This window comes from Miniopterus schreibersii (assembly GCF_964146895.1).
Source record: "Miniopterus schreibersii genome assembly, chromosome: 10".
In the NCBI taxonomy this organism is placed as follows: domain Eukaryota; kingdom Metazoa; phylum Chordata; class Mammalia; order Chiroptera; family Miniopteridae; genus Miniopterus; species Miniopterus schreibersii.
This window is the reverse complement of record NC_138110.1, coordinates 7,194,421-7,207,500: the sequence shown is the minus strand read 5'-3', so window position 1 is coordinate 7,207,500 and position 13,080 is coordinate 7,194,421. Positions and strand designations below refer to the sequence as shown.

Below are 13,080 nucleotides of genomic sequence, written 5' to 3'. Positions count from 1 at the left end.
GAGCTACTATTGAGTAAGCATTAGGACAGTAAGAAAAGAAAAGAAGAGAATGGGTACCTATATAAACTGATACATACAGAGCTTAAATGCTGTTCACTTGGGCATTCGGTAAGTGAACATCTTCTCTATGCCAGGCGCTAGAAATACATTAGCGAACAAAGGGGAGAGTCGGTGCCCTCACGGCATTCCCGGACCTGCAATTATTCAGTGATTCTTTGATGGCCTTTGGGATTGGGGCTATAAGAGTAAAGGCTACTGTGAGCGTGCCTAACAGCCCTAGTCTGGGGAACTGAAAAAGGCTTCCCCGAGGATGTGACACTTACCCTGATACTTGAAAGCTGAGGAGGAGTTGACCAGACTGAAGAGGCCCAGTAATAGTAAGGACTCTCTGCTGAGAGGACCTCAGGTGCAAATGTCCTGGGGTGGAGGGGAGCAGGTGCTTGTAGCGACTGTAGGTAGATTGGCATGATCGAGTCATATAAAAAAGGGAAACAAGGGTGTGGGAGGAGGTTGGGAAATCCTGTTGGGCCTCAAGAACACATAAAGCCGTTTGGTTTTTTGTTAAAGATTTCTTGTAGTATGATAACTGAGCTGTGAAAAGTTAAAAAAAAAAATGGAAACAGAGAAGTATGGCTTAGGTATAAGCCGACTAAAGTGAAAGGCAGAAAGTTGTAGAAAATATGTGCTGGGTAAAATAATCTCTGGGTGACAACATTGGTGTAGAATAATTACTTACCATCTTAGGGAATGTGCTAGAACACGGAGGGCAATCAGAGTCGACGAAAGGAAGTTGTTTGTGTGTGTGTATCTTTCTGTGTGTATGTGTGTAGGTGTTTGTAGTGTTTCTGTGCATGTGTGTATATGTCTTTATCCACACAAATGGAATATCCAGAGAGTTCGTGAGTATTTGCAGAGCGACTGTGAGCATGACATGGTTAATGATTAAAACCCAAATTAAGTTTGAAGAGGAAATTAAAATAATTTAAAAATAATAAAATAATACAACACAGCCAATTTACTAGCTGTGCTTCTATCTTCTGTTCACAAAACTAATTTATATCATTATAAATTATGTGTAAGGGTGTCTATGTTACCAAGCCTGTTTGCAAAGAAGAAAGCATTTGGTGTCTCACACCAAGGAACCAATTCCATTGAATTGTGTGGAGGTTAATACTGACATTCAAGGCTAAAAAGATTAACTTAAATCAATACCTGGCTGGCCTTGAGTATGGAATCAGGAATAAAGCACAGTTGATGGTTTTGAGCGTGGTTTTCTTAATGAGGTGAACAGTCGTTATGAAGGAGAGAGAGGTGGGGAGGGAGGGAGAGGAAGGAGAGTAAAGGCATTTCAGGAATAGCCTTAATTGGGTATTTGGGGATTGGGTGTCACTTGAACTTCAGCCTGTGGTTAATTCCTGGCTGATTCCTCAGTAATGACATGGGCAGGGCAGTTACTTCAGTATGAATTGCTCACTTGTCCCGGGCAAATAGAGAATTCCCCTGGTTGAATCAAAGTGTGAGGGGAGGCGCTTGATAGGTTTATAAGGGTTTAAGAATCTGGGTGTCACTCCCCTGACAGTCAGAAGGGAGAATTTGGGGGGACTAAATATTTTTAGCTAATGTGGGAATTTTAAAAACGATTCTAATAAACTAGCCCTTTTTAAAGAGAACTGATACTTGCTACTTAAAGCATTTTCAAAACAAGTGTCCAAAACAGAGCTTTGTGGCACAATTTTAACTCAAACTAGGGGCTGAAATGTAATTAGGAATTTGGAGAGTCTGAGGAAAAGTCACTATAAGGGTGAAGCTAGGCAAGTGCGACAGAGATCGATCATCTGTTTTCAGACGAAGGGAGGAGAAATTGTTGCATAAACTTTCAATATCATTTTCAACTCAAAACTTTAGGAGAGCGACGTTTCCAGCCCAAAAGCTTCTGTCCAAATTCAGACCTTTGGGGTAGCTTGCGGAAGGCAAATGCCTATGTTACTTCAGTGGCAAATGTCAGGCCCTCCCATGGACCCGCCACCAAAAGCACCGGGTGATTCCCATCCCAATCCAAAAACGACCGGAACTGGACCTCCGAGGACTTTTTAAAAAGTTTTGTTTGTTTGTTTGTTTTGTTTTCACTCTTGTGACTCCGTGGAATCCGAGGCCTTTGGGCTGAGGAGAATTTCACCCTCGGGGCTGTTGCCCCTCTGAGCCTTTCAGGGCGTGCAGGAGGCTCTCGGCCCGGAGTCCGCACTCTGACCCCGCTCCTTGCCTCCCGCAAGAGCAGATGCTGACCATTTCCTCGGGCGCCAACAAAGCAAGTCATTCAACAGCGATTGCCCTGGGCGCGGTCCTTTGGGTGGAGCTGGGGAATTTGAACTCCTAACCGTCCGCTGCGTCGCATCCCATGGCAGAATGAGAAGAGATCTTGCCCCATTGTGATCGAATCATCCAGATCCCACCGCCACGATCCCTGTGGCTAAGCACACACTTGGACGGGGGCAGAGCCCCAGAAGCAGCCCCCACACCGCGCGAGGCTCTCAGGGGGGACATGACACTCAGGGGGGACATGCTCTGCCTGCGGGCTCCGCGGCTGGGGTCCCACGTGTGGTCGGCCCCCGACTTTTAGGAGGGAGGTCAGTGGTCTTCTTTTGCTTGGCGAATGGGGTTGGAAACGAAACCAAACAAAATAAAATGCTGACGTGCTGAGTTATGACAAACTGAGACACATGTCACAAGGGGGGAATGACAGCTTTACTGCTGCAGTGATTATAAAAACAAAACAAATTAACCACCAATATGGTTATGTGTGTAGAGTGGAACAACTTTATTGCACTGTAAATTGAAGACCTCAACCATATTTTAGGAGTGTCAAACCTGAAAAGCTAAAGATTTCCCCCAAATTGCCACTAATTGATATCCTTCCAATGTTATTAGTCTTCTTTTTCAACCAACTGAAAGCTTAAACTAGAATCATTTTCCCTCTAGAAAACTTTCCTTTTGTAAAGTTGGACATTTTCCCTATTACATATTTTCTGTAAGATTTATTTGGCTGCAATAAAAGTCACTTTTATAACTTAATCAAATCTGGTCATTTAAACAGAAATATTTTGAAACAATGATGCCAATAAAATAAAAAAGTGAATATCATGTTTGATAAGGTTTGCTCAAATAGCTTTCTTTATCAGTGTGTCCTGCGTATCTCAGGGACATACATTGATCTGGCCTGGCGTGAATTTTGCTGTGTATGTTTTAAGTTACTGAGCTAAGGAGAGCCTCGTGAGTCAGTGTGTAGGCCGAGCACTTTGCATGGCTGCCCCTATCACAAGCTACAGTTTAAATCCTGGGTCACCTCTTTTGATTCCAACTTCAAATATTGCAGCTTTAGCTGAGAATCTCACTGTTAATACCAATGACAAATTATTGAATACTCTCATTTCCAGTGAAACAAAAGTCAGATAAATAAGCCCAAAGTGTTAAATAATAGGACCAGCATTGCTCATTCATCCAATCCAACATGATTACATTATTGATAAAAAGCTAGGACCTTACTGTATGCTATATAATTCCCATAGTCCAAAATTAGCAGAATAATACAATTTGCACTGGGGAAGGTTTATTAACAGAACACACATGTGAAAATGAATTTCATGAATATAAAATGGCACTTAGGAGTGTGAAAAATTAGTGTGGGAGCATAGTAGGATATCAGGAAAATGGTTGTTTTAGGGTTGATTGAATAAGCCCCCATGGCCAGTGGGAAGAGCTGATCCTTTAAACTGGGAAAACCACACGACCTGACGGCTCCCTCATGAAGCTGTATCTTCTGGCCAACGAGCAGAGAGCTCATCCTCTTTGAGCCACAGCACGGCCAGTTTCCCGTCTGCTTTCCCAACAGGCTCATGATATCCTAGGTCTGGAAATGTTCTACACACTTGACAAGCAACGTCTTGGGTAGGTACAGTGATCACCTATCACAGATGAGAAAACTGAAGATCAGAGAGGCTGGGAAATAGGGTGTCCCAGCTAGTAAGTGAGGTGGCCGGAATTCAACCCAGGAGGCCTGGCCTTAAAGCTGGTGTCCTTGACCACTACTCCATGGTCCATGACTGTTCAGAGACCTACGGCACATAGATTTATATTTTAATGTAAAATACTTTGAGATGAACAGCCCTGTGATGAGTCTGTGCTACCCAGGATTGACCAGCAGGCCTGCGTCCTAATTACCAGTGGGGTCACTTGGATATCCGGTGAACACACACTCCATGCTTATTGCATCTCTTCCCCCCCCCCCCCCCCCCCCCCGTTAGCCAGTTGGTCATCCGTCTTCTCTTTATTCGTAGATGTCTTCTAAGTCCTTGCTACTCAGAATGTGGTCCACAGACCGGCAGTATCAGCATCACCTGGCTTTGTGCGAAATGCAGAATCTCAGGCCATTCCAGACCTAATGAACCAGAGTCTTCGTTTTAACAAGATCCCTCTGCAATTCAAACGCTCATTAAATTTTGACAAGAGTGGGTCTGGTACCTGTCTCCCGGACCCCCAAGCAGCTGAGCCAATTTAGAACATTCCCTTGATTTGGGAGGGGTTCCCTTCTCATTTGCACTCTAGGACTTTGCTGTTTTTTTAAATGAGCTCTTTTTATGGACACACACACACACACTTTTAGGGAATCTTTGGGATTTCAAAGAACAGCAAAATGTTGGGGAAATTAATTCCAGGTGGCTCTCTTTTTTATTTTTCCAAGTAAAAACATTAAAATAAAATAAGAAAACAAGCCACAGTGAGCTATAACTATTCTTTCATAATCTCAGAATAGGATAGGGTTTTTAATGGAATACTTAATTTAAAAATCAGGATTTCTTTTTCTTGTTTTCTTGTTTCACCTTGGCCCTCATTTTTTACCAAAAAAAAAAAATTATCTATTAACCTCACAGATGAATACCTATGGATTTGCTTCAGATCTGTAACCGTTGTACTGAAAATGTTTGGGGGAGGGGGATTCAGACCTGTTTTTTCTCTCCTTTGGGTCACCTAATCCCAAAAAGGTTTTATTATCCAAACTTGAGACAAGGGAAGAGAAGACTTCCTAACAACCACTTCCATACAGGCTCTGCTTATTAATGAAAGTTGGCTATTTCCTGTATGGAAAATGTCATGTTCATTTTTGCCCTGAATAGTTTTTGAGATCAAGCATTTTATCATACACACGGAAGGGTAGCCTGCTTTATGAAGAGAGATACGCAGAGCACAGGACGCGAGCCTGGGAGCTGAGCTGTTTTGCGTACGCGCAGGGAGCGGTTCTCAGTGCGCCAACGTAAATGTCTATAGAGGGTTGAGCATGACCTTCCGACTGGGTGAGAGCCCTGTCCTGCACTGATTAATACTGTCCCCCTCACGTGTCGTCCAGTAGGACTGCATCTGTCTCATCCGACACGAGGCACCTCCGAACTTAACACAGAAATGAGGAGGATCGAAGGCGACGGTGCCTAGCGAGTGGTGGGAAGTGCAGAGTGAGCATAAAGAGTAATTAAACTTAATTATCAATGATAGCTCCCCATTGTCTATGTGATATAAAAAACTCCTTTGTTTCAAATTCCAGCTTATGTATACATTCATTCAAGCGATATTCATGACACACCTGATGTGTGCCGGGTAGTGTCAAATTCACTGGAGAGAAAGGAATGGAAACTGGGGCTTACCTTCCATTTCCTGCCCCATGGGGTGAGGGGAGGATGAGCGGCTTCGGGATGTGCGGTAACAGTAATGTAGACCGGGGGGCTCAAGCAGCAGGTTGATCTCTCACAGTTCTGGGGGCCGGAGTCCAAGACCGAGGTGCCAGCATGGGGGGCCTGGTGAGAGCCCTCCTCCCGATTTGCAGGCCTGATGCAAGCTCTCGAGTGTCTCTTTTATAAGGGCACTAATCCCGTTCGCGAGGGCTCCACCCTCATCACCTAATCACCTCCTAAAGGCCCCATCTCTAAATACAACCCCCCCCATTGGGGTTAGGGCTTCAACATATGAATTTTGGGGACACAATTCAGTCCACAGAAGCATGTGAAGGGACTAGAGACATTCTCTGTAAATGAAGAATATACCAAAAAGAAATCATTCACTTGTGTTCTATTTATGAAGTATTAACTCCGAACCAGGAACTCTGCTGGGGTTGGGGGAAACGGCAGTGACCTGATGCGCCCAGGTCCCTGCCACTTGTGGGTTTTCTAGGCAGTGATCTCCATCTTCTCTCAAGTTCTGCCCTCCCACTCCTGATTAAGATTCCATTTTTTCTTCTTGGAAATGAGCCTGCAGCATTTTGTATCTATCTCTGTAGTAACATTTATAACTTTCTTTTTATTTGCCTACAAGTTTGTGTCTTCCAATAGAGTGGGAGCCCCTCAAGGTCAGGAACAGGGACCTAATTGTTTCTGTATCTTACAAATTCTGCATCCCACCCCTACCCTTCCAGTCCCACTCCCCAGAACATTGCTTTGCACAGAGTGAGTCCCCTGTTAATATGTGTGGAATGGATGGATACCTTTTGTAATGTCACTCCTGGGTTTAAAACAACCAGTGGCTTCCCAAGCTGCAGTTAAAGCCCAGTTCTTTACCCTGGCCTCTCCCCTGCCACCCACCTCTCCAGCATCAGATAACACCATCCCCTCCCTCAACCCTCACAGCCGCCTCTCGGTCCCCCCGTTTCTGAAGACCGCTGCTCCATTTGCCCTCTCAAGTCTTTGCACTTGTTCTCACCTCCACCGCCAGTGCTCTTTCCCTGGTTCTTCCCCTTGCCTGGCTTCTCTTCAGTTTTCTCACTGACACCTCCTCCGAGAAGCCCTCTCTGACCACTTCATTGAACTAGCCTCTTCCTAGGCATCTTTTTTCAACCTTTTCAGGTTGAATTTCCTTCAGAGCTCTTATCATGGCATCAAATTATCTTATTGTATTTCATGTCTTGTTTCTGCTAGAAGGGTGGACCTTAACCATGGGTGGCTTTGCCTACCAGGGGACATTTGGCCATGTCAGGAGACATCTTTGGTTGTCACAACTGGAAAGAGAGTATTACTGGCTTCTAATGGGTAGGGCCAGGGAATGCAGCTAAACAGTGTACAGTGCACAAGGCAGTCCTCACAGCAGTGTGTTATCTGGTCCACGGGCCCATAGTGCATGACTGAGAGCGGCTGGGCTAGACTCTGCACTGTGAGGGCAGGGCCTCCTCCGCGTGGTTCTCCCCTATCCTCTCGTGGTCTCAGGCAGCGCCTGGCACAGAACACGCCTTCGACAAGTAATTGTGGCAGGACAAATAAAGTGCTGTGTTAGAAATATAGGGCGAAATAGGACATGGGGACCTGTACCTCCTTATTTGTGAGTAAATGAAATCTGAATTCAATGCCATGCCATCAGACATCCACAAGTAAAACGAGGCTGTTTTAACTCAGGAATGATTGCGTTGCTGGGACAGGGTGGGAGGTGGGAACTGGGGAGGCGATTGCTTCTCTCACCTCTATCTTGAGGATGCTGGAAGCGGCACATCGCCCCCCTGTTCAAGGGACTCAAAGTAAAGATCGCACCCATCTGTGTCGTGGCAGGAGCATTTTTCAAAGGTTTTTCCAGGAAGGGAAGAATAAAAAAAAATAATAAAAAGGCTGATTTAATGATAAATAATCATGCTCTGCCTCCGACATTAAGGGCATCATTGTCTCAGTCGGCGATGTAAATCATCGTAATGGACGAATCCTTTAAAAGTAACATGGAATTTAAAAATGGAAAATATGAGGACCTCGCAGGGTGACTGAAAATCACCCGTTTATTATCTAGGTGTGCTTAATAGTCTGCTGCCCGATGAAGGATCATCTGCTCACCCCGAGGAATGGCTCGTGTCTCCAGCTCGATCACTCAGGCTCGCACTGCCCGGCCTTCCCTCCCTGCCCCTCCTTCCCCGCCCCTCAGGACTTCTTTTGTCACTGTCTAGAGAGAGTCTATCAGAGCCATAACTCCCATTAAAGCATCCACTAAGCAGTTGCAGAGGACCAAGGTGGGTTCACCGGGAGCCGGCGCAGTTAGCAACAAATCAGCCTTTAATTGGCAAGAATGACTCATTTGAAAGGGATTATTAGCCGAATGTTAATTGATTAGTGGAACTAAAGCAATTAAAGGGAACCGAGCCTTAGCCTTTCTCCACCCATCCTTCTACCACGTGATTGATCGGCCTCCGGTGAGTTTTGAGCACTCCCGGTCCACAGTGAAATAGGTTTCCTCGTTACGGTTTCCAAAATTTCATGAGAAATCAAGAAATAGAAATTCAATAGATAGGTGAGGGGAAAAACAAACTTCTACATCGTGTGCCTGTATCAGACAGGATCGGCCAGGTTATGCTGCTCTAACAAACAACCCCCCAGTCGGTGACTCGGCCGGTGAAATGTTAGTGAAATGTTGGCTTTTTGCTCCTGCTGCAGATCGAACTTGAGCTGAGGGTGGTGAGCTGCCCAAGTTACATGCCCATAGAACTGACCCTGCATAACAAACAACCCCCAGGCCCCATGATTTGCAATAAAAACTTGTATTTTACTTGTTTTATATATCTATCAAGCATGAGTTGGGCAGAGAGGGCTCTGTTCACCATTATTTTTACATTCTAAGGAGGCCAACATGTTGCTTCCTACCATGAACTTGGAAGAGGAGGAAAACTGAACTAACTGCCTGGTGCTTTATGCAAGTAAAGAACACTAGTCATCTTCATCACACCAATAACTGATGCTATTATTGAGGCCTGGCTGTGTGCCAGGGCCGGTGCTTATCGCTTTATGTGCGTGACCTCATTGGATTTTCACAGCATCTCTCTTTGTCGAAATGAGGCTCGGAGTAAGTCATTACCCAGTGTTGGGTCTGGTCAGTTGCAGAGCTGTGTGAGCTCTAGTTTGCTTGGCTGCACAGCCCACACTTAACCACAGTCATAGTCAGGTAAGGCCCCTTCTGTCTTCTCACTCAGGATCTCTGGAAGTGGACGGGCTATAATGCTGGTGGCTCCCAAAGGGTTTTAGGCAATACACAGGACATCATTTTTTATTTAATAGTTACATTTTATTGCAATGTGTATTTGATATTACCAACATGGCCAAATCATGACCTAATAGATATTATTGCTTACGTTGAGGCTTAACTAAATTTTTAAGTTTAAACATAATCAACTTTTAAAATTGAGTAAGTAAGCCTACTACCCAGACGTGAGGGAAAATGTCAGAGAGGCACACAACTGATACAGGGGCGAAAATGTTGATTTGTTTCATGTCATGAGTCAGTGAAACAACCTAATATTTAACTAAGACTGTCCTTGGGCTGGAGAACACTCACACATCACCTGCCTGGGGAAGTGCCTGTCGTATTTCTCCTAACTCACCCCCACCCCAGCGCAGTGGTCAAGAACGCCCTCCACTGTGCTTCAGTCACATCCAGTCCCCCTGAGGACCAATCGCATTGCCTAGTGGTCATGGAACAAGTCTGTCTTCCCCATTAGACCATCTACTTCTCATGGGGTTTTATTAATCCTGATATTTCCAGTTCCTGGACCAGGTAGATATTTTTAAATAAAATCATGGGCCTTACTTTTGAGGAATCTTCGATCAGTGAGAGAGACAAACATTGTATCAATAGGGTCTGCTGCAAGTGAAATTCAATTCCAACTTCTCTATAGGAATATACTGGCTCATGTAACTGAAAAACCCAAATACAGTAAATACTTCAGGAAAGGCTTGATCTAGCAGTTTGACAGTCTCACCAAGAGAGCAACTTCTGTCTCCTAAGGCTGCCTCCACGTGTGACCCCAAGATGATGGCCAGAAGACCCTGGGCACTAAAAACTTCCTCATTTACATCCAACGGGAAGGAGAAAACATTTTTCCCCGTTTTCCCCGTAATTGTGTGGCTCATCACTGGGATCAGACCACCTTATATCATATGCCGATTTCCAAAACCAATCTCAGTTTTCAGGGGCGTGAAATAGACTGATGGGCTTAGCCTGGGTCACCTGGAAGTGGGGCCTGGGTCTCCAGGATCCTGTGGGTCTCTAAAGAAAACAAGGGTCTAATAGGAGGGGGAGGGTAGGAAGGATATTGGAGGGCAGCCAGCAAATTGTCCCTCCAGGCAGATGACAAGAGACCTGGGTCTGACTCAGTGAACCTGAAGCATCCTGTAACCATTATTTAACCACCCGTGTCACCTTGAGAGGGATGACTTTGTCCCTCCACAGGTCCCTAAAAGCACCGGATTGAACTTGAACTCATCTCTCCATACACTGCACTTCCTCCTACTGGGTTTTGCTTTGGCCCTATGTTCTGCAGCCCCTTTCCTCTTTTTATTTTCATACCATAGAGATCATGAAAAGCTTAATTCGGGACACAACTCTCCTGTTCTCAGCTCCACACCAAATCCTGCTTTGTCTCACCTTGTTAAAAATGTCTTTCCCCATTTGTCTTTCAATTTATTTTTCTGGGTGTTCTTCCAATTTAAAAATATGCTGGGATTACTTTTGGATCCTGGTTATTAGTTCTGGGAGGCTGTTTTCAAACAAATTTGTTTTTTTCACTTATTTGTTCAATATTTGGTTCCATACTCAAGGTCCTTTCCTCCTCTTAGTCTTTCTTTCTACAAATCTAACCATTGGGGGAAAATGGGGGAAAAGATCAGTTCTCCATATTTGTGGAATTGTGGGCACGATGCATCCTGCTTTCGTCCAGTCACTTGGCACAAAGGTTAGAGGTCACAGACCCGGGCCCGCTGCTCAAAGGAAGCCTACAGGCTGGGTTTGTTCAGCCCACACTGTGTTTAAAACAAATGAGTGTGAGTTGTCAATTTTTTTTTCTTTTTCATGAGAGGCTTCATTTCAAACTCTGGACATTTCATATCCAAATCCGGACTGAGGGCCTCTTTGAGAACGTGACTTGAAAACGTGGAAACCACTGTCCTGTGTGGCAACACCTGGCTTGAGCTTTCACTGATTGGTTTACAAACCACCCCCCCAATGTGGCTACTGGGCCAAGACCACCCCCCCGAGGGGCTCTGGGCCTCGGGGAGCGAGGAGAAGCCCCACAGTTCTCGCTGAGGAAGGGTCGGCCCCATGGGTTGGAACAGGCTCTTGCCTTAAATATCCAGAGGAGGGGCCTCGGACATTGGCCCCCTGCCACCAGCCTGTGCCATGGGATGGTTAGGGCTCTGCCTGGATATGAATCGATACCCCGTCATTTGGGGTTTAGGCCAGCATGGGCACGTTGCACGCCTCCTCCAAGTCCATCCTTGTAAAATGATGATATTAGATCTACCCACGGGTGTCGTGAGGAGTCAGCGAATCCTTGGCTGGACGAAGCCTCGCCCAGCCCTCGCCCAGCAGCCAGGGCCCCACGGAGGCCGCCTTTGGCCTCGCCATGGTCATGTTCACTACCGTCACTCCTGCTAACCTACCTGGGCTCCATTTTAATTTTTCATGCTAGTGCTTTCCTTCCCCTGGCTCTTTTCTCCTGGCCTCATTCCATTTTATTTAGCACATTTCACAGCATCCTCGTGGACCCCACGAAGCCGTGGAGAGCCTGGGGCCGGGGCTCCAGGCCGCACAAGCCAGGGCCTGGGGTGGTGACACGCCGTCTTGATGTCTGCCACTTGTGAAGAGGCCAGAAGCTACTAGCTCTGTGGCTATGGCTGGCCCGTGGGCAGGTCCTTACTCTTAAAGTCCCGGCCACATGCCAATGATACAGGTGGCCGTTTGCCCCCCAGCTCCCTGCTTGGCGCCCCGTTCGTTTCCTGCAGCGAGCGCCCGCTCTGCAGGCCTAGGTGGGCGCCCCTGCCCCGCAAAACGCGGAGCCGAAATTCAAAAACCAGGCCAGAGGCTGTGTTTCGGGATGAAGGACCTTACAAGAACCAAAGAGGCTGCCCGGTCTCGGGTTCAACCTCAGGAGAAATCTCCACAGTCCAGTAGTTAAGATCATAGGCTCTGAAAACACAGACCCGAGCTCAAACCCAAGTCCCCCGCTTACTGGCCTTGTGGTCTCAGGCAAGTAACGTAACCTCTGTGTGCCTCAGTTTCCCCATCTGTAAATAGGGGATAATTCAGTCCTACCTCAAGGGAGTCGCATGAGAATTAAGTGACATAACGCTTGCGAAGCTTTTGGCAGAGGGCACAAGCGGAGTGAGCCCTGCAGAATCACTCGTTATCGTGACCAACAGAAATGTTGGACTCAGCTCTGTCTGTCCAACACACTTTTATCTCTCCCTTCCCGCCCCCTCCTTTCGCCTGCCCTCCCCCCCCCCCTTTTCTCTCTCTTCCTGCGATGCTGTGAGGTAGCGCTGAGGTTGAATAAACGGGAAGAAAGATGTCAGGACAGTAACTGAATCCGTTTGGGTCTTTCTGGGGACAGGGGTGACTGTATCTAAGTAGCGTCAGCGTCACCTGCAAACTTGTTAGACTCTCTGCTCTCGGGCCCCGCCCTGACCTGCTGAATCAGAAACTGGAGCTGGGGGCAGAGTGTGAACCAGCCTGCCGGTGGTTCTGGGGCGCGCCGGTTTGAGAACCATGGGTTTCAGTGAAAGTTGTAAGTCCACTGACATTGAATCAGGTTGGTTTCTGCCTTCTTTCTTCGTTTTTCTTCTTCCTCCTTACTTAACAGAGCCAGGTCACCCTAATCAGAACCAAATTTCTCCCTCTCCTAATAGGGAGGAAAGCATCTCTTTCAGTAATTCCCCCATATGATAAATAGGAGTCTCCACTTTCCATCTTTTAAAAGCTCACTAAGGTGTGACATGTGGAGATGTATTATTTGTACCAAAAAAAAAAAAAAACCTAAACTAAGAGGAGCTACTACAACTGAGTGCAAAATGCAGCTCAGAGGTTCCTGGCTGCAAGGGCAAAAAGGGAAACATGATGAGTCTCAGAGCCTTCCTTCTCTAATAGGAAGCAGACACATTCATCAGGAAAGACAAACTATTTCCTAGCACTCGACTCTTAAGAGAAATTTATTGTGGAGGACCTTACGTAAGGTACATGAGTATGTATATTTAACACAGATCTCCAGTGTTAGCCCTGGGATTTATCTGCCTTTTAGGGAAGTAA

At 46.2% G+C, this 13,080-nt stretch overlaps 1 protein-coding gene across 5 annotated transcripts in view; it reads left to right on the top strand.

Moving 5' to 3' along the window:
* TSHZ2 (teashirt zinc finger homeobox 2) overlaps positions 1-13,080 on the top strand; it is a 409,116-nt gene that overhangs the window by 30,008 nt on the left and 366,028 nt on the right. The window lies entirely within an intron of this gene.